Genomic DNA, 19,096 nt, shown 5'->3' with positions numbered 1-19,096 from the left:
ACCATCATAGTATACGTTGCATAGCGATTATAGGAATAAGATGAGAGAGATTATGGGACATACAGGGGAATATAGACAAAGATGAGAGAGATTATGGGACATACAGGGGCATATAGACAATCATTTTATTACTCAAACAGTTTATTCTTCAATAGGAAAGAAAATCGATAATGTGTTACGATGTACTCTTTGCTATGCACTGTACAGTGGCTTGCGGGATATGTGTTTAGATGTAGATGCAGCCTGTTTGTAAACGATGCTGTTGTCTGTAGGAGGGTTGCAACACCAATTGGATACAGGTAAATGCACAAATAGCTAGAAAGGACTAATGATTGGTGTAGGGATTGGGAGTTGGATCTGGAAGAAAGTATATGTAGTGCATATTCACGGTCCAGCCACATTAATGTGGTCACTGTCTATGTTCGACATCATCGTGCAATAACCACCCACAGACTAGCAGTGGAGGGTATATAAAACCTGTCGAGTGGATACAAAAAATAGTACAGTCGTTGTCGTATTGTGGAAACAGAGCGAATTATCCGACATCCAATAGGGGATGATCATTAGCTTTCGGCCCAGTGATGGAAGCATTTCCGAAAACGCTAAGTTTTAAAACTGTCCACGTGCCGAGGTGGTTAAAGTATACCGTACATTGCAAAATAGCCTACCCAAAACCTACGCCGAGGCAACCCCATTGGTAGGCTGATCAGATTTCAAAGAGAAAAACCGGGACACTTGTCTTTATACTTTATCCTTAACTTCATTACTACACTCACGCTTACCTTTGCTGTCAGTTATTGTGATATTTCGAAACCGACAACAGGCCCATGGCAATGGGGCGGCTGAAAAACCCGTACCAAGAATGTATCCTTATTTTATGAATTAGAAAGGAAAATATAAGTACATTAATATAAATAAAATTCTTTTCTTCCAAAATGTAAAGACTAATATATACTTTCTTGTAAACTTATGAAACTTTTTCTCACTGACAACCCACATAAAATGATTAATGGGAAAAAATTATCACTTACTAGATTTTTCGCTGTTCATCCAGTAAAACTGCAGCATCAGGCATGCCGTTTTAATTTATTACTTCTTTACTACTAACTGTACTCCCGACACATTTTGCAGACAGTATTAACGAATACCACTGAACGAACCTGCAAAAATATACCGTTGTACGACGCAAAGTTCTGGTGATATGATGTAAACACTGAGCTCCGTGAAAAACTGCCACATCATACATGACGTTTTAGCTTATCACTTCTGTACTACTGACAAGGGAACCTACCCATCGCACCCCCCTCAGATTTAGTTATAAGTTGGCACAGTGAATAGGCCTTGAAAAACTGAACACAGATCAATTGAGAAAACAGGAAGAAGTTGTGTGGAGCTATGAAAAAAATAAGCAAAATATACAAACTGAGTAGTTCATGGGAAGATAGGCAACATCAAGGACAATGGGAACACAGGTGCGCCGTGGTCTCGTGGTAACGTGAGCAGCTGTGGAACGAAAGGTCCTTGGTTCACATCTTCCATCAAGTGAAAAATTTAGTTTTTTATTTTCAGTTTATGTGACAAACTCTTATGTTTTCATCACTTTTTTGGGAGTGATTATCACATCCACAAGAAAACCTAAATCGGGCAAGGTAGAAGAATCTTTTTACCCATTCGCCAAGTGTACAAGTTAGGTGGGTCCACAACATATTCCTGTCATGTGACGCACATGCTGTCACCAGTGTCGTATAGAATATATCAGATGTGTTTTCCTGTGGAGGAATCGGTTGACTTATGACCTTGCGATCAAATGTTTTCGGTTCCCATTGGAGAGGCACGTCCTTTCGTCTACTAATCGCACGGTTTTGCGATGCGGTCGCAAAACACAGACACTAAACTTATTACAGTGAACAGAGACGTCAATGCACGAACGGACAGATAATAACTACGCAAAAATAAAGAAAGTAAAATTTTCACTCCCGGGAAGACTTGAACCAAGGACCTCTCGTTTTGCAGCTGCTCACGCTACCACGGGACCATTGCGCGCATGTGCTGGCATCCTCCTTGATATTGCCTATGTTGCCCATGGACTACTCAGTTTGTATATTTTGCTTATTTTTTCATAGTTCCACACAACTTCTTCCTGTTTTCTCGATTGATCTGTGTTCAGTTTATCAAGGCCTATCCACTGTGCCAACTTATAACTAAATCTGAGAGGGGTGCGATGGAGAGGTTCCTTTGTGAGTGCATTCACAACACATTTCACAGACAGTAGCCGCATGCACTTAAGAGTCAAAGAACGTGGTACACCTGCATAATATCGTGTAGGACCCCCACGAGCATGCAGAAGTGCCGCAACACGATGTGGTTGGACTTGACTAATGTCTCAAGTAGTGCTGGGAGAATTGACACCACGAATCCTGCACGACTGCCCATAAATTCGTAAGAGTACGAGCGGGAGGAGATCTCTCCTGAACAGCACATAGGAAGGCATCCCAGATATGATCAATAATGCTCATGTCTGTGGAGTTTGGTGGCCTGCGGAAGCCTTTGATGGGACATTGAACGTGGAATTCGCTGAAATTGGACAGTTTCTGTTTTCTACTCCATAATGTATTTGGACTTTCCTGAACATTTTGGTATACAATACATTATAATCAGACAATTGTAAGACCTTCAAGTAATATTTTGAATGTTGACAGGTGACTGTCAAATTTCGCGGCTACGCATATACTGCCACAGTTGAGCAGCCATTCCTTGCAAACTATACAGTCTAGAAGGCTGTGAACTGTTTGTTTTGTTGTTACTGCTATATCTCAGAAGTTGGCATTACGAATAAACAAATCAGTCCTTTGTTTCTAACACTAGTTTTCGTTGAAAGTAGTGTGATTGTTGGCTATTTTTGTAGTAAGCTAACTTCTATTATTTTTATATGTAAATACACTGCTGGCCACCGTAAATGCAACACCAAGAAAGACAAGAGGTAGCACAACAAAATTTATTTTGTAGATAACATGTTGACCAAGTATCAAATGATTACGTTTACAGACGTCTGTGACATGTGGTTCCTGCCAGAATCAGTAGCCAGAGTAGCCACCATTGTTGGAGATCACCGCTGCCACACGTCTCGGCATTGAGTCAAAGAGACGTTGGATGTGTTCCTGGGGTACAGCAGCCCAAGCAGCTTCCACGCGTTGCCAAAGATCATCTGGTGTGGCAGCTGGGGATGTAATCTGGGTCACTCGTTGAGCAACCATGGACCACATGTTTTCTATCGGCGAAAGATCCGGAGAGCGAGCCGGCCAGGGAAGCAATTCAATCTGGTTATTGACGAAGAACCTTTGGACAATGCGTGCCACGTATGGTCACGCATTATCCTGTTGAAATATGGCTGTGGCCGAGCCCTGAAGGTAAGGAAGGACAACTGGCTCCAGCACCTCGGATATGTAGCGGCGGCAATTTAAAGTACCGGCAATGCGTACTAGAGGCGTGCGAGAATAATATCCAATACCGCTCCATACCATAATACCCGGTGCAAGACCAGTGTGGCGGTGCATAATGCAGCTGTCCAGCATCCTCTCTCCACGGTGTCTCCACACTCGAATCCGACCATCGTGGTGCTGCAGACAGAAGCGTGCCTCGTCAGTAAAGACAACGTCATTCCATTCTGCCGTCCACATCCGTCTGTCATCAAACCATTGGAGACGGAGACGTCTGTGGTTCTGCGTCAATGGTAGACGAAGCAATGGACGTCTTGCGGACAGACCACTCTGCTGTAAACGGCGTCGAATGGTACGCGCAGACACTGGATGATGCGTTACAGACGCAATGTGCTGTGCTATGGTTCGGGATGTCACTGAGCGATTCGTCACTGCCATGCGCGCAATTTGCCTATCAACACGTGCAGTGGTGCGCCGAGGTGAATGCAATCGACCACGTCGGTCCGTCGTACCCTCCTGCATCCAACGGTCACATATCCGCATTACAGTTGTTTGGTTTCGTCCAACACGACTAGCGATTTCTCTGTATGATAATCCACAATCTCGGTAAGCCACTATCCTTCCTCTGTCGAACTCGGATACTTGATCAAACGATGTTCGCTGTTGTCTACGAGGCATAACTGATCGTCTTGTGAAACAACCACAAGGTAAACACACGTGCCGAACGTACACTCGTCGAAATCGCCAAGCCTTAAATGGCGCTATGAGGTGGCGCCACAGGCGCGCGTGATGTGCGTCTGCGCTGAAATTCTAATCAGTTGCATATCTCATCGCTGCAAACCCATGGTGTTAATTTCACTTGATTCGGATGCTTCCTTCAGGGTGTTGCATTTACGGTGGCCAGCAGTGTAAAATAACATTAGAGATAACTGTGACAATTTAGAGACGATGAAAAGAGCTGTGTGGAGCACTATCTTTCACCGAATATCAACCGATGAAAATCCGTGACACACTTTCTGTCCACGTGCACCAAACACTTGGTGTAAATATAGAGAAGCTGAATTTTCTGTCACCCTGCATGAATTTACTCGTAAAAATTCTCTTCCTTTGGCAGTAATGGAGGCAATTAAACCTATTTACAGAGATTTGGCAAGTCCTGAGCTACTAAAGAAGTGTTTACATGGGAAGACCCAGAATGTGAATGAGTCCTTCAACAATGTTCTGTGGTGCTATGTGACTAAAATGTATTTGTTGGCCTTATGACTCTAACGTTAGCAGTGTCTGATGCAGTAATAACTTTTAATGGTGGGAACTATGAAAGACTTACGGTTCTGGAGAAATTAGGGGTAAGATTTGGACAGAACACAGCTAAAGGACTGCGGGAACTGGATGAGCTTCGTGTACGCGAGGCAGAGTTAGCTGCTCAGCAAATGACAAAAGAAGCGAGAAAGAAAGGGAGGCGGAAAGCACTGTGCTATTGCGACACTGAAGAAGACACAGGCTGTGGGCCAGGGCAATTCTAGTGCATAAAAGACGCAGAAATGTAAGTCTGTATAACAATTTGTAATTAAAAATGTTTTAAACCTCGATATCTCTGAACTACATATTTTGCAATAAATGACCGGTTTTCTAAAATAGTACCGATGGTAGAGACATGGAATTTTCACAGCATGCCAAGTGTGAGATTCAACACACATGGGACTAAAATAATTAAAATATCCTGAGTTGTTTTGTTTTTATGTTTATTTATTTACAAAATTCTGCCAAAAAACTGAGTGTTTGAAAAAAAGATAACATGCCCCACAATTCAATTTTAGTAATAATTCTAGTTCAGTGTACCTAGAAAGGTACATTCAATAATTACGGAGAATTGTAAGTTGGTGTCTTAAAAAGCTTCTGAGATAATGGCTCACAAATTTCGATAATTTAACATTGGTGGCATAGGACATACAATTTACCCTTAAACTCAGACGAGTGTTGCTGGAGCCACTCTGTAGCAATTCTGGAAGTGTGGGCTGTCGTATTGTTGGGCTGTCGTATTGTCCTGCTGGAATTGCCCAAGTCCATCGGAATGCACAATAGACATGAATGGATGTAGGTGATTCTTCAAATGTCTCTGAGCACTATGGGACTTAACGTCTGATGTCATCGGTCTCCTAGAACTTAGAACTACTTATACCTAACTAACCTAAGCACGCCACACACACCTATGCCCGAGGCAGGATTCTAACCTGCGACCGTAGCTGTCGCGCGGTTCCAGAAGCGCCTAGAACCGCTCGGCCACACCGGCCGGCGATGCAGGTGATCAGACAGGATGCTTACATACCCAACTCCACACGCTCCACACCGTTATAGAGCCTCCACTAGCTTGAACAGTCCCCTGCTGACATGCAGGGTCTACGGATTCATACCCGTACACATCCAGCCGCTCAATAGAATCTGAAACTAGTATCGTCCGACCACGCAACGTATTTCCAGTCATCAGCAGTCCAATGTAGGTCTCGACGGGCCCAGGAGAGGTGTAAAGCTTTGTGTCGTGCGGCGGTCATCAAGGGCACACGAGAGGGTCTTCAGCTCAGAAAGTAAATATCGATTATGTTTCGTTGAATGGTTCGAACGCTAACTCTTGTTGATAGCCCAGCAATGAAATCTGCAGCAATTTGTGGAAAGGTTGCACTTCTGTCACGTTGAACGATTCTCTACAATCGTCGTTGGTCCCGTACTTGCATGATCTTTTTCCGGTCGCAGCCATGTCGGAGACTTGATGTACCTGATTCTGATATTCACGGTACACTCATGGAATGGTCGTACGGGAAAATCCCCACTTCATCGCTATCTCGGAGATGCTGCGTCCCATCGCTCGTGCGCCGACTATAACTCCAGTTTCAAAATCACTTCAATCTTGATAACCTGCCATTGTAGCAGCTGTAACAAATCTAACAACTGCGCCAGATACTTGTTGTCTTATATTGGTGTTGCCGACCGCAGCGCCGTATTCTGTCTGTTTACATATCTCTGTATTTGAATATGTATGCCTACCCAAGTTCCTTTGGCACTTCAGTGTGGTGCGCGAATGTTGTTAATACCCCGATAGCCGGCCGTGGTGGCCGAACGGTTCTAGGCGCTACAGTCTGGAACCGCGCGACTGCTCCGGTCGCAGGTTCGAATCCTGCTTCGGGCGTGGGTGTGTGTGATGTCCTTAGGTTAGTTAGGATTAAGTAGTTATAAGTTCTAGGGAACTGATGACCTCAGAAGTTAAGTCCCATAGTGCTCAGAGCCAATACCCCGATATGAGCATAGACGTGTATTATCTCAGTGCCATACGGCGTTAAAAACTGAACAACTTGCAATAGTCAGCTTGTGACCGACCGTGACAAATGCAGCGTTGGGTATTAAACGCCGTCAAATAGGCGTGGCAGCGCGCGTGGGAATTCGGCAGCCTTAGGCGCGTGGTCTATCGACACTGCGGTTTATCATTCCGTGTTACTGTTGCCTGTGTTTGTCGGGATCCCGAGACCGTCATGCAATGTGGAAGCGAAGGGTTCAGGGGGGGCGCATTCAGGGTCAAACAGGACCGCACCGACACTATGTGGATAGCTCCCGATTGGACGGACATTTTCTTCGCTCGAACGTGAAGTATCACACAGTCACGTCAGTTACCTTGGGGCAGGAAATGGACTTGTTTACGATAGGAGGAGCGCAAGTTTCTTCGGCGCTTCGTGTATATCACCGAATGAATATAACTGCAAAACTATACAGGGTGTCCCAGCTATCTTGTCCATCCAAAATATCTCTGGAACAATAACAGCTATTGGAAAACGACTTTCACCGGTATCAATGTAGGGCTGGGGCCCATGAATGTACATATTTGGAAACATTCTAAAACGAAAGCATATGTGTTTTTTAACACAAACTTATGTTTTTTTAAATGGACATCCTATATTTTTTCTTCAGCAATCGATAGCATGACAAAGCACATACACAATGGCGTTGATTGCATCGCAATATTCCCATTACATCCCGAGATATTAAGACGCGAAGTTGACGCTTGAAACACCCGACATGCGCTGCTAGCGCACGTCCTGAGGCTCAGGCGTGAACCCCATGCTGCCCGAAATCGCGATGTGATTGACATGCGCAATCAAACTTCAGTACTTATCAAGAGGTCCGAAACGAATAATACGGTCTGCTGCCATCCTGCATTAACGTCGTACATTGCAGCAGGTATTTATCCCATAGGCTAGGGGTGATGCGGTTCTGTAACATATCTGTGTACCGCAACGTTAGTCACAAAGTTAACTTCGCTTATCGTTAATCCGCTACTAAAAAGGTCATGCCGTTCAACGTTAAAACTTCACTTTACTGTAGATCTAGCGCAAGTGACAGTTAATCATTCACTCGTAATAGTAAAATTCATGTTGATGGTTTTAGTGAAACGAACAAGTGGACTAATCGTTTTACCGTTGTTTAGGTAAAAATGTTTTGATTTGGGAAGTTCAGGTAGGACATAGAAGATGAATGTAAACATGTTTAACCAATTAGTTTTATTATCACATAATTATCAATGTTATGTTTATCTAATGCGTTAAATGACAAATTGTTGCAAACAAATGTTTCTTAACATCACTGGGTAAAATGGCCCTTTGTAGAAACTTCCACTGTGATACCAGCACTACATACTAAACATAGCGTTCACATCTCATGCTCAAAGTGATGCCCATTGGCTTGCATACATAGGGTCACTCTGGGGGTGAAGGATGCCCTACTTCGTGCTACTGTTTCCTCTTTGATGGTTGTACAAGCATCAATAATGCGTTGCTTCATGTCCTCTGGTGTTGTTGGTTCATGTTGGTAAACAGCATCCTTCACTGCTCCCCAAAGAAAATAATCCAGCGGTGTAAGGTCCGGAGATCGGGCAGGCCACCTAACTGGGCCACCTCGTCCAATCCACCTACCAGGGAACTTACGGTTCAGAAGTCGTCGTGCTCGTAAGGCGTTATGTGCAGGGTATCCGTCATGCTGATACCACATGACCATTCTCCGGTTCAGAAGTACGGTGTCCAAGAGAACAGGAAGATTGTGTCGTATAAATCTGGAGTATTGTCTGCCATTTTGGATGCCATTTATAAAGAAAGGTCCGATAATGGTATCTCCAATAATCCCACACCAAACATTAACTTTCCACGGACGTTGATGCTCTACCTGACGGAGCCATTTTGGATTGTCTGCGGACCAATAATGTATATTCCTCATATTGACAATTCCTTTGTTGGAGAATGATGCCTCGTCGGTAAAGAGAACATATGCAAAAAAATTTGGATTATTCAGAAGTTTTTGCTGAGCCCACCGACAAAATGTTACCCTATTGCGGAAGTCATTTCCATGAAGATCCTGGTGTAAATGAACATGGTAAGGATGAAATTTATGACGTTTAAGAATACGCTGTGCACTTGATTTCGACACACCAACTTCACGTTCAATTTGACGTGTGCTGATTTGAGGATTCACAGCTATGGTAGCGAGCACAGCAACTTCAGCACGTTCATCTGTGCGTGTTCTAGGACGATGTCGAGGTCTTGGATTTAAGCTTCCCGATTCACGTAGACGAGATGTGAGACGACCAAATATCCGGCGCGAATAGGGATGGCTTGTCAGGGAATCGTCTTCTGTACAGTCGTTCTGCCTGAACAGCATTTCGTCCACCTACAACAGGGTACAGTACAGGTATGTAGAGTAGGGTAGAAAACAGACATATTAACTTAATAATCATAATGTTCGCTAACAGTACTATCAACAAACAAGCAATCTCATAACGTATTTCCCGTGAACGTATCAACCATATCTTCATGTGTGTACATTATACTGTACAGTATAAGTTCCACAACACAACGTTTATTCAAAATGTGTACTACCTCCGTGCCGTCACTAGATTACTCTGATGCACGACTTCACTGGCAAGCGGTGTACTGCACGCCAAAGCAACAACAAATGGGATGCTCGGAAGGTAGTGGAGTACAGGAGTTTGCATGGGTCGCAAATCATAAACAAGGCGAAGTGGTAACTGTGGCAGTAGTGGGAACTACGTTGGACACTTGACTAGGTAGAGCCAGGCCCTGCGCGACAGGCACAATGGGTCATATAACGCATTAGATAAACCTTATTTTGGGTGTGCATGATAAATAAGACAACCTGACGGGTGTACACCGATCGGTACTGGTTCATATTGTGTACGTAGATACGTAAAACGTGCAAGAGGGAAACCATTATGTGCTTATGAGAGTTGATGGCAGCAGACCGTATTATTCGTTTCGGACCTCTTGATAAGTATGGAGGTGTGATTACACATGTCAATCACATCGCAATTACGGGCAGCATGGGCTTCACGCCTGAGCCTCAGGACGTGCGCTAGCAGCGCATGTCGGGTGTTTCAAGCGTCAACTTCGCGTCTCAATATCTCGGCATGTAATGGGAATATTGCGATGCAATCAACGCCATTGTGTATGTGCTTTGTCATGCTATCGATTGCTGAAGAAAAAATATAGGAGGTCCATTTAAAAAGACATACGTTTGTGTTAAAAACACATATGCTTTCGTTTTAGAATGTTTCCAAATATGTACATTCATGGGCCCCAGCCCTACATTGATACCGGTGAAAGTCGTTTTGCAATAGCTGTTATTGTTCCAGAGATATTTTGGATGGACAAGATAGCTGGGACACCCTGTATAGCCTAACTGTATGACACATAGTTTAGACAATACGACGTCATAAACATTGAATTGTATGAAAATGAAACTGCAAGGCGAAATTCGCTAGAGATACAGGTGAAATATGTGTTTGAATACGCGCGAATATGTTAAAAATATGAGAAATGTGCTTGATGTGTGCTTAGATGGACAAAGCACAAATAAAAACTCATTCTAAACCCGTGGAACGATTTCAACAATATTTATTACAGAGACTAGTTACAAACTAGAAAGAAGTACTGTAGGGGTAGGAACCAACGTCCAACTGTTGTGGTGAGAGTTACAACGTAAAGAGAGGAGAGGGACGAGGAGATGGACAGACAGAGATGGGGAAGGAGAAGATGGACAGAGAGAGAGTGGCGAATCGACAGAGAGGGGGGGGGAGGGGGGGGAGAAGATGGAATCAGAGTGGGTGGAGGAGATGCACAGAGAGGCAAGTAGCAGATGGACAGAGGGAGGGGGAGGAGCCAATAGAGAGAGAAGGAGTGGCAGATTAACAGTGAGAGGAATAGGAGGAGATGGACAGAGTGAGGAGCTGGGGGAGATGGACAATGAGTGGGGGTTGAGCTGTACGAAGAGGGGCTGGAATAGATGGACGGACGGGGAGTGGAAGGAGTAGGTGGACTAACGGAAGACTGGAATAAGCATGTACCCAGGCAATGCCGGATACTCTACCAGTCTATATATAAAAGCAAATGTCCTGTCAGATTCACTACCCCATAATCGCCCAGCCGAAACTGTGAAGTATAGAAACTTGATATTTTGGAGACGGTGTTGATCTTATAATCTAGTCATTGTTTAGGAAGTGATTTTTCGAAATTTACCCCCTAAGGGAGTGAAATAGGAGGATGAAAGGGTTTTGAAAATACACATATGAAAAAAAGTTTTGCATCACCGCGGTTCCCAAAACTCCTGAAGATAGAGGTTGACTGTGGATATTGCAACACAGAGACAGTCCTCTTGACCTTTCAGATCTGTCACTAAACCCGACCAAAGATGTAAACAACCATGCATGAGCAGCGCCTATTTGACGGAGGGGGTCCGACAGCCGATCAGTTTGAGTCATTCCACCAGGAAGGAGGTACACGGCTCGTGTTGTCTGTAATTCAACCATGCCTAGACGGTCAATACCGCGATTCGATCACGTCCACATTGTTACTTTGTGCCAGGAAGGGCTCTCAACAAGGGAAGCGTCCACGCGTCTCGGAGCGAACCAAACCGATGTTGTTTGGACATGGAGGAGATAGAGAGAGGAATTGTGACTTGCCTCGCTCAGGCCGCCCAAGAGCTACTACTGCAGTGGATGACCGCTACCTACGGATTATGGCTCGGAGCAACCCTGACAGCAACGCCACCATGTTGAATAATGTTTTCCGTGCTGCCACAGGACGTCGTGTTACGACTCAAACTGTGCGCAATAGGCTGCATGATGAGCAACTTCACTCCCGATGTCCATGGCGAGGTCCATCTGTGCAACCACGACACCATGCAGCGTGGTACAGATGGGCCCAACAACATGCCGAATGGACCGCTCAGGATTGGCATCACGTTCTCTTCACCGATGAGTGTCGCATATGCCTTCAACCAGACAGTCGTCCGAGACGTGTTTGGAGGCAACCCGATCAGGCTGAACGCCTTAGACACACTGTTCAGCGAGTGCAACAAGGTGGAGGTTCCCTGCTGTTTTGGATGGCATTATGTGGGGCCGATGTACGTCGCTGGTGGTCATGGAAGGCGCCATAACGTCTGTACGATACCTCACAGCCATCCTCCGACCGATAGTGCAACCATATCGGCAGCATATTGGCAAGGCATTCGTGTTCATGGATGACAATTCGCGCCCCCATCGCATACACGTTGTGAATGACTTCCTTCAGGATAACGACATCGCTCGACTAGAGTGGCCAGCGTGTTCTCCAGACATGAACCCTATCGAATGTGCCTGGGACAGATTGAATAGGGCTGTTTATGGACGACGTGACCCCCCAAACACTCTGAAGGATCTACGCCGAATCGCCGTTGAGGAGTGGGACAATCTGGACCAACAGTGCCCTGATGAACTTGTGGATAGTGTGCTGCGACGAATACAGGCCTGCATCAAGGCAAGAGGACGTGCTACTGGGTGTTAGAGGTACCAGTGTGCACAGCATTCTGGACCACCACCTTTGACGGTCTCGCTGTATGGTGGTACAACATGCAATGTGTGGTGTTCATGAGCAATAAAAAGGGCGGAAATGATGTTTATGTTGATCTCTATTCCAATTTTCTGTACAGGTTCGGGAACTCTTGGAACCGAGATGATGAAAAACTTTTTTGCTATGAAGGCAATTTTGAAGCGAGAACTATGAAAATTGGTATCTGATTTGTCGGACAAAAGTAAAAAAACACGTGTTTCAGAATTTTTGGAAATTCAGCCCCTAAGGACATTAAATAGTGGGTGAAAGCATTTAAAAAAACAAATCATTAATAAAGAATTACTAAGGCATTTTTGAAGTTGCATGTATGAAAATTGGTGTTTGTCTTCTCGCTTAGAAATAAGAAAAAAAATACATGTTTCAATGTCTTTGGAAATTCAACCCCTAAAGGGGTGAAATAAAGGATGAAAAATATTATGAAAAAAATGCAATTGTGTGTGAAATCTTATGGGACTTAACTGCTAAGGTCATCAGTCCCTAAGCTTAAACACTACTTAACCAAAATTATCCTAAGGACAAACACTCACACCCATGCCCGAGGGAGGAGTCGAACCTCCGCCGGAACCAGCCGCACAGTCCACGACTGCAGCTCCTTAGAAAAATATTATGAAAATATTTCGTTATGAAAGCATTTTGAAAGCTAAAAGTATGAAAACTGATGTTTGATTTCTAGGTTAGAAATAAGGAAACATGTTACGGGATGAAATTTTGTATGTAAATATCATCACAAGAACTCAAACGGCTGGATTAACAAAACAATCCGACTCCAGCAACAAGAACCGCTTTTTGATCAGAAATGCGATGTTCACAATTAAAGTTTCAGTTTCAAAACGCTGTAGAAATAGAACCACGACTTAAAATGACGTCAAATCTGAACATCATGTTGTTGACGCAGGGGGAAACGTTATGGAACAAAAAAATTTAACGAAATGTTTACCAGTAGATGGCGCTGTAAGCATCTTAATGTAAATGGGGTCGGTTACAAATGAGAGATGAATCGCAGTACGACGGCTATGGTTTGAATTGCACATTACAGCATACATACTCTTCAGTGTGCATGACTGCGGAAGTACGGCAGTCAACAGTTGTGTCACTGTCAGGTAAGCTCGTAGACCATGGCACGGGTGTACCATATCGGAGACCAAACACCACATAAAAAGCAAAATGACTTCGGTTTTTAATTGTCCTTCTCCCATAAACCTCAGAAAAAGAAATATTACACCGGTTTCTAATTTTCATGAGGCTGGCGCAAGACATGTTCATTATACTGACCACGGTTTCCTGCCACAAGTTGAAATCGAGAAACAGCATGTTCCATAACACACCGAAGTGTCTCGGGGGTCATGGTCATAGTGTGTTGCACAATGAGTGCCTTCAATTCAGCTACATTTGCAATTGGCAATTGGAGCACTGAACACATCATCTTTCAGTTAACGCCATGGCCAGAAGTCACATGGATTAAGATCAGGTGATCTAGATTGCCAGGTTGTACGGATATGACGGCTGATAATTCTAGCATTTCCGAAATGCCTCTGTGGCAGTCGATTTACTAGCTGTACAACATGCAGAGTAGCGCCATCTTGTATAAAAATGATCCTGTCATTAAATCCACGGTAAATGATAATTGAAGTCCTCAGCTGCCGACAGGTGTTGTTGATATACCTCTATGGGGACAGCTGAAAATGTGTGCACCGACTGGGACTCGAACCGAGGATCTCTGGCTTACATGGCAGACGCTCTGTCCATCTGAGCCACCGAGGTCACAGATGAATAGCGCGACTGCAGGGACTTATCCCTGGCACGCTTCCCGTGAGACCCACATTCCCAACTGTCCACAATCTACGTATGTAATGTACCTAATAGATATTTGCCCATCCACTCATTACTCGCGCACACTAAGGTGACCGTTCCCGTAAGAGTTCGGGCAACCTGTGCGTATTCGCCCAGACCGAGGTCAATGGTTGGGTAGCCTTTAACTGTATATATGAAGATAGTAACTGTTCTCGAAAGAACAGATACCACTGATGACCGCGCAGTTTCTGTAGAATAAAAGATAATTAATTGAAACCCTCAGCTGCCCACAGGTGTTATTGATATACCTCTATGGCGACAGCTGAAAATGTGTGCACCGACCGGGACTCGAACCCGGGATCTCCTGCTTACATGGCAGACGCTCTATCCATCTGACCCACCAAGGACACAAATGAATAGAGCGACTGCAGGGATTTATCCCTTCCACGCTTCCCGTGAGACCGACATTCCCAACTGTCCACAATATACGTATGTAATGTACCTAATAGACATTTGCCCATCCACTCATTACTCGCGCACACTAATGTGACGATTCCCGTAAGAGTTCTGGCAACCTGTGTATTCGCACTGTGTCCTCGGTTGCTCAGATGGATAGAGCGTCTGCCATGTAAGCAGGTGATTGTGGGGTCGAGTCCCTGTCTGGGCACACGTTTTCAGTTGTCCCCATCGAGGTATATCAACAGCACCTGTCGGCAGCTGAGGGTTTCAATTAATTATCATTTATTCTAGAAAAGCTGCGCGGTCATCAATGGTATCTGTTCTTTCGAGAACAGTTACTATCTTCATACATAAATCCACGCTGTTGAAGAACTGGAATGACGTCGGTGCGCAAAAGATGGTTCACATGGCTCTGAGCACTATGGGACTTAACTTCTGAGGTCATCAGTCCCCTAGAACTTAGAACTAGTTAAACCTAACTAACCTAAGGACATCACACGCATCCATGCCCGAGGCAGGATGCGGTTGCGCGGTTCCGGACTGCAGCACCTAGAACCACTCGGCCACTCCGGCTGGCTGGGCAAAAGACTCTCATAGCACTTACCAGTGACGGTGCAGATAACAGGAGCTCAGGACTCATCTCCTCGAAAAAATATGCCCCCACCGTAAACGATGCCGTCAATTCGCACCACACAGTCCCCTTTGCAGAAAGACGTGGGACCGGCTGATGTGCCTGCGGATTTTCCGTTGCCTATATTCTGCAATTCTAGAGTATTTACTTGTCGTCGAGGACGGAAGGGGCTTCGTCTGTCTACAGAATATTAAAAAAAATGGTTCAAATGGCTCTGAGCACTATGGGACTTAACATCTGTGGTCATCAGTCCCCTAGAACTTAGAACTACTTAAACCTAACTAACCTAAGGACAGCACACACATCCATGCCCGAGGAAGGATTCGAACCTGCGACCGTAACAGTCGCGCGGTTCCGGACTGAGTGCCTAGAACCGCGAGACCACCGCGACCGGCACACAGAATATTGCTTGACCATTTATTGTCTGTTTGCATCCGAGCAAGAAAATCCAGAGCGAACGTTTCTCTTGCTGGCAGTTCAGCAGGAAGCAGCTCTTGAGCAAGGATGATTTTGTACAGATAGCAATGTAGGATGTATCGTAGGATTTTGTGCACCATGCTCGCAGACGTGACCAAGGTTCGGGAAATTCCCCATGCACTACATCTCTCGACCCCTCATGCAATGCTGTGGCCACATCTTCGACAAACTTCGGATCAACTGCTTTCCTCCCTGTTCAGATTGCACTCCAAAAGAACCTGTCCAATACAGGGTTATTTTAATGGAATGAACCCATTTTCAAAAATTCGTATGTATTCTAGTACAAATCCACAATGAAGAAGCTTTATACCAATGAAAAAAGGAAGTTTCAAAGTTTTTGGTGGGCGGTCCCATTCCGCAACAAAGTCTCGTTGTCGTCGTTCCATTATACAGCTGATGGTTCTCCATATTCGCAACTACGAATTAATTTTATTTAAGCTTTTGTTTCGTCAAACTATATTTTATGTTTGTTTGAGAGGCTGTGCTCAGCAAATGCTGATTTCTCGAGTTCTAGGTTTTTAATATATCGTTCATGGTCTGCACAGCATTAGGGAAAGGTGCGGATGGGCTGACCGATGTAATTGCGTAAAATATTGTTTGAGGAAACAAAAGTTTTGTTCCAAGCTCCTACATACTGGGATTATGTAAAAGAGGCTGTGGAAATAAGAATTTGTGAGGAGATCTTCAACTATGACAATGGATATAATCCTAGTAGTGCATGGAAGTGAGCTATCGATGCACAGAAAGACCAGAGATATTCATCACCACGTTTACCCTATGGCAGGAGCGGTGGCACCATCAGCACAGACATTCACACCATCTGCAACAGTATTACGTAATTACGTACCATTCAGAAACCGTCTATGGGCTATATACAGGGCCTCTATAGCAATATATATATATATATATATATATATATATATATATAAGCCACTGCTGCAAAATACTAACACGACTTCTTTACAGACGAGTGGAAAAACTGGTAGAAGCCGACCTCGGGGAAGATCAGTTTGGATTCTGTAGAAATGTTGGAACACGTGAGGCAACACTGACCTTACGACTTATCTTAGAAGAAAGATAGAAAGATTAAGGAAAGGCAAACCTACGTTTCTGGCATTTGTAGACTTAGAGAAAGCTTTTGACAATGTTGACTGGAATACTCTCTTTCAAATTCTGAAGCTGGCAGGGGTAAAATACAGGGAGCGAAAGGCTATTTACAATTTGTACAGAAACTAGATGGCAGTTATAAGAATCGAGAGGCATGAAAGGGAAGCAGCAGTTGGGAAGGGAGTGAGACAGGGTTGTAGCCTATCCCTGATGTTATTCAGTCTGTATATTGAGCAAGCAGTAAAGGAAACAAAAGAAAAATTTGGAGTAGGTATTAAAATCCAGGGAGAAGAAATAAAAACTTTGAGGTTCGCCGATGACATTGTAATTCTGTCAGAGACAGCAAAGGACTTGGAAGAGCAGTTGAACGGAATGGACAGTGTCTTGAAAGGAGGGTGTAAGATGAACATCAACAAAAGCAAAACGAGGATAATGGAATGTAGTCGAATTAAGTCGGGTGATGCTGAGGGAATTAGATTAGGAAATGAGACACTTAAAGTAGTAAAGGAGTTTTGCTATTTGGGGAGCTAAATAACTGATGATGGTCGAAGTAGAGAGGATATAAAATGTAGACTGGCAATGGCAAGGAAAGCGTTTCTGAAGAAGAGAAATTTGTTAACATCGAGTATTGATTTAAGTGCCAGGAAGTCGTTTCTGAAAGTATTTGTATGGAGTGTAGCCATGTCTGGAAGTGAAACATGGACGATAAGTAGTTTAGACAAGAAGAGAATAGAAGCTTTCGAAATGTGAAGATTAGACAGGCAGCTCACATAACTAATGAGGACGTATTGAATAGAATTGGAGAGAAGAGAAACTTGTGGCACAGTTTGATTACAAGAAGGCATCAGTTGTTAGGGCATATTCTGAGGCATCAAGGGATCTCCAATTTAGTATTGGAAGACATCGTGGAGGGTAAAAATCGTAGAGGGAGACCAAGAGATGAATACACTAAACAGATTCAGAAGGACGTAGGTTGCAGTAGGTAGTGGGAGATGAAGAAGCTTGTACAGGGTAGAGTAGCATGGAGAGCTGCATCAAACCAGTCTCTGGACTGAAGATCACAACAACAACAATATATATAAACAACAAGGGGTGCAAGCCCCCTCCATGAAAAGCACGACCACACCATACCACCGCCTCCGAATTTTACTATTGGCATTACACATGCTGGCAGATGACGTTCACCAGGTATTCGCCTTACCCACACTCTGCCATCGGATCGCCACATTGTGTACCGTGATTCATCGCTCCAGACAAGGTTTTTCCACTGTTCAATCACCGGCTCTCGCATTGTACCGTGTACTCATGTGTGGGTTCATGGCAACAGCAGCTAACACACCAACTGCACCCGCTTCTCCTGTGACGGGCCTGTTACGGACCCATTTGCGTGCTACGACCATACCTGTTGCATACAGTTGGCGGTAGATGTTTTGCAATGTGCGGCACTTTGGATGCTCTCTGTCCGGGTACCGTTCTGCATATACCCTGCAGGCTTCAGCTGCATTTCGTCGACACTCGCCATAGATGAGTATCATCTCCGCCTTTTCAGAGTTCGAATACACCATGGTCATAGTTCCTACAACACTACACTATCACAGACGTCTGGTAACACGGTGTACTACAGTTTGTCTGCGTGCGGAGACGAATGCAGAATAACAATAGCAGCAAGCGCTACATGCGGACACTGCGACAGCTAGACCAAACCGCAACAGTGCACTACAGCCACACTCGTAAACACGGTCGTCATCGTAAACATGTCCCTGCAGATGCTGCTCGCCGACCGTGGCCCGTGTTTGTTGCAACACGCAACTGAACTTCGGAGGTTTCAAGCGTCAACTTTAGGTTACAATATCTCCGGATTTAATTAACATTTTACACTGCCACAAACGGCACTGATTACGTATTTGTTTATATGTTCAGATGTGCTAGCAAAACCAACGGGGTTCCATTTAAAAAAAACGTAGGTTTGCGTTAAAAAACATATTTCCGTGCATTTTTTATGGTTTATATTAACCAATTACGCTAGCCCCTCTCCTCACGTTCGGTCTGTGGAATCGATTCGTCAGTATTTGATGTGGTTTACGAAATATATCCAGCGGTAACGTTAGGTGACTCACCCTGTATATGTTATATAACAAATCCCCTAGATCTTAGTTAAAGAACCTCAACCAATCTAAAAATCACTCATACCCATTAGACAGCAAAGACAACGAAATTGGACGCTGTAGATCGTCCGAAAATTGTAAAGCTATGAA

The sequence above is a fragment of the Schistocerca nitens genome, chromosome 7 (assembly GCF_023898315.1).
Source record: "Schistocerca nitens isolate TAMUIC-IGC-003100 chromosome 7, iqSchNite1.1, whole genome shotgun sequence".
NCBI classification, from domain to species: domain Eukaryota; kingdom Metazoa; phylum Arthropoda; class Insecta; order Orthoptera; family Acrididae; genus Schistocerca; species Schistocerca nitens.
Note: the sequence above shows the minus strand (reverse complement) of the source record.